Below are 3,646 nucleotides of genomic sequence, written 5' to 3' on the forward strand. Positions count from 1 at the left end.
ATATATATGTTATTTATATATATATCTTAAAACAGAATATATTCATTGTATAAAATTGCTAATTAATTATTTATTTTTTACAAAATTGTTTTTATAAAAAATTTTCTTGTATAAATACTCTCTTTTTCTCTTTTACTTCATTCTGTATGTGTAATTCTTTAATTTTTTCTGGTTTTAAGTTTAAATTGAATATCCCAGAGTTTTTATCCGTATATATATTTTAAATATGCAAAAAATTTTCGATTCTGTAAAGCCAATTCGAAGAAATTGCTAATCTGTAATACCAGTAATTCCGTCACACCAGCATCACTTTATAACTTTCCAAGGAAGAGAACCGGTATTTCCATCCGCTCATCTATTTGGATAGTATTCTCGTTGGAACCAGCTCGATGGAAATAAATGCGTCGAATAGTTTTGTCGTATCGAATATATATTCTCGAATCGCTTTGATTTCGCCACCGGCTGCGTCCATGCGGTGCGTTAACGCGCAGAGAAAAAGGTAGAGAATGGCGCGCTTCCGATACGCTCTCGCCTCCACATTCCCCTCGAGACCGGTGACGTCGGATGACGTCATAGTAGATGCTAGTTCCCGGGACGAACGATCGATCCTGGTCATCGGATACTACCATTACCATATACTGCCGCGATGACTATAAGAGACACGTTTACGCGAATGCACGTAATTACGCCACGTGAGAGAGAACTTCAAATCAACTTTCAAATATAAAACTCCAATCTATATATTCAATTCATGTGTATAAGATTCTTTCAAAATCCTATTAGGCTATTAAAGATCATTTATAGAAGATTGTTTGCATGACTATTAGCATTTGGCGGTTGACTACAATATACAATTAAGCTTTCATTATTTCAGACTTTTATGAAATATTTAAATAAATCGGGAACTTAATATTGAATTAGAGATTCATTCAACAAACAGTTACATGGGATGATTGAAACAGTTAGTGTTTATATATTCTTTTCAATTCCAGCGGCCAAGTCGCTGAAAGTCATTTCATCAAAATTCTCAAAAATTTACTCTATAATGTAAAAAAGTTACATGTAAAATTACAATGATTATAGTGAGTAATTTTGGAATCCATTATTAAAGATGTATTTACATGTAAAGTTACAATTTATAAATAAAATTATTCTTTTTTTAAACAATTCGCAAAAACAAATTTATAAAGTTAAGTTTACAGAAACATTTACATATTATTTCGACAATGAATTACGTACGATTTTTTTTAAACTATGTTATTGATATTTATGAACATAAACATGCAGATAATATTCGTGATATATATTAACATTATATTGTATTATACGATATAAAAATTTATACATTTACACAGAAATTATTAATTATTAATTTATTATTTTTCTTATTGTAATTTTAATATATAAAAATATATTACACGATTAGAGCTAAAAATACTAATTTTTGTAAAAACGCGCAATTTCTCAAACATTTTCATTATAAATTGTGTAATTTTTCCACTTGTTATTTACATAATTTTACATATTCTTTTACATTGTAGGACTGTTAATATTTTTTGTTGGATCCGATTAAAATCTAAGTAAATAAGTTAATATACGCTTTATGAAAACGAAGCATAAATGCTAATTAAGTGTGTAAATAAAGTGTGTAAAAAATTATCGCGGAAGAGTTTATTCAAAGTGCTTTATATAGCTACATTAAAATGAAATGAAGTCGTAACTTTTGCGGGAGATATATATTTCAGAAAATAAATTCAGATAAGATCAGAACAGCGGTCGACCCAGACGCTGCTGTCACGTGCGCCCGTCATATCGAGAGACGGCGGGGCTATATTTATATGGACGCTGTGGGTCGCGTCGTGCGTGCCGTACGTGGCGAACGATGACTTGTCGAAACATTCCAAATATACGGGAACGAACGGGAATGTCGACGGATAGGAGAACGAATGGATGAGAGAAAGCTCTCGAGAAGAGGATATAGAGTGTTGAGGGGAGGACGGGGAGAGGGGAGGGGGATCGGTTGGCTGGAGGCAGCACGAGACGAGCATACGAAGGGAGGGATGACAAATGGCGAGCGGGAACGCGAGAGCGGCGGGAGACGAGGATAAGCGCTCCGCGACGGAGAACGAAATCGGTTCAATAAATGCAGCGCGCGCGGCCGTCGGCACCGCTTCGGTCGCTAACGACGGAGGCGCGGCGCGGCGCGGGGTCGCACGTGAAGAGGGCGAGGAGGTCGAGGAGGCTGCTGGACGCGGAGAGTCCGTCTGCGCGCGCGCGCGACAGAAACGGAGTATGTATCGCTGTAATCCGAGAGCTTCGAGCGCGAGCGTGACAGAGAGACAACAAACCCACGCCTGCGCCACGTGGAGTGAATGTAATAACAGCAACTGGACGAGAGCAGCAGAGGGAACGAGATCCAGGATGAGACGCGCTCGACTAGAGTGGGGAGGTATAATCGGCTTTATAATCTAGATTAGAAAGTGTCCAAGTTGAAAGTCGGAACGTTGTTGAAATCTCTCATTTGGCAAGAGAAGAAAATATCTTTTTTTCCCCTCGCGGCAACTGCGCCATTCTTTGCGTAAAGTCGATTCTGATGGAACGAGACGAGTAAGTTGCTTGACAATGCGGAACGCTGAGAGGCACGGGGGACGCTCTCGCTCTTGCCGGTCGATAGCTTCTGATTGAACGCGGGAAAGAAACGGGATGGGTCGGAAAGAGAAAGAAAGAGACAGAGTGATAACAATGCAACGTGCTCCACGTGATCGCTAATGTATTGCCTGTCTATCTGCTGCCGTTATACTGACAATACTCCGTCTTATCCATCATCAATCGTTGAATTATTCACGCAAATACATTTCTATTTACGCAATAATATCGCGATTAATTTTGCTATAGATTCATTAATGGTAAATAATATTGTATATTATAATACATTAATTAGATTCTATTGATCATATATGATTTTTTTTTATTTATTTCGAATTGCAATTTTTTTTATCATCGTTCGACTCGCAAACGGAAGAGATTGCGGCTGTCTATTATTGGAGAGACTCTCGCACGTTTTTCGCGCTTGTAATTATTCATAGACTCAAGCGACCTTGTCGGAAAAAGATGAACGATAACAGCAATTAATTATGCGCGTGTTAGCCGGCGGCTTTCACATTAACTAATGCTAATGAATACGGAAGGCAGGAACTGTCTGTACGGGTCGAACTTATTACTCACTTACAACATACATAAATCATAAAAAATACTTGACATTTGCAATAGTTGCAATGTATGATACGTGTGCCATTTCATTTTATTTCACTTTCAATAAATAGAAATTTCATGATTCTAATAAATTCTAATGATAACATTTATCCAATTCATATTATAATTAATATTATAATTATATAATTTGCTTATAAAATATTAATACCTGAATTAATAAAGCAACAATTCAATATGAAAGTAATCGCTGTAGATAACAATAATTTTGACAACTCCTACTTTTATCAATTCGTAATAGTATGATTTTTAATTCACTAACAGTGCCACGCCTGCAAATGTCGGCTAGGTGAACAGGGACAATGGGGAATAAAGGAAAGAGCTGGATAGTAAGAAGAAAGGCGATGGAAAGGATGAATGAAGAACAGAAAGAAAG

This window comes from Atta colombica, unplaced genomic scaffold (assembly GCF_001594045.1).
Source record: "Atta colombica isolate Treedump-2 unplaced genomic scaffold, Acol1.0 scaffold224, whole genome shotgun sequence".
Taxonomy (NCBI): domain Eukaryota; kingdom Metazoa; phylum Arthropoda; class Insecta; order Hymenoptera; family Formicidae; genus Atta; species Atta colombica.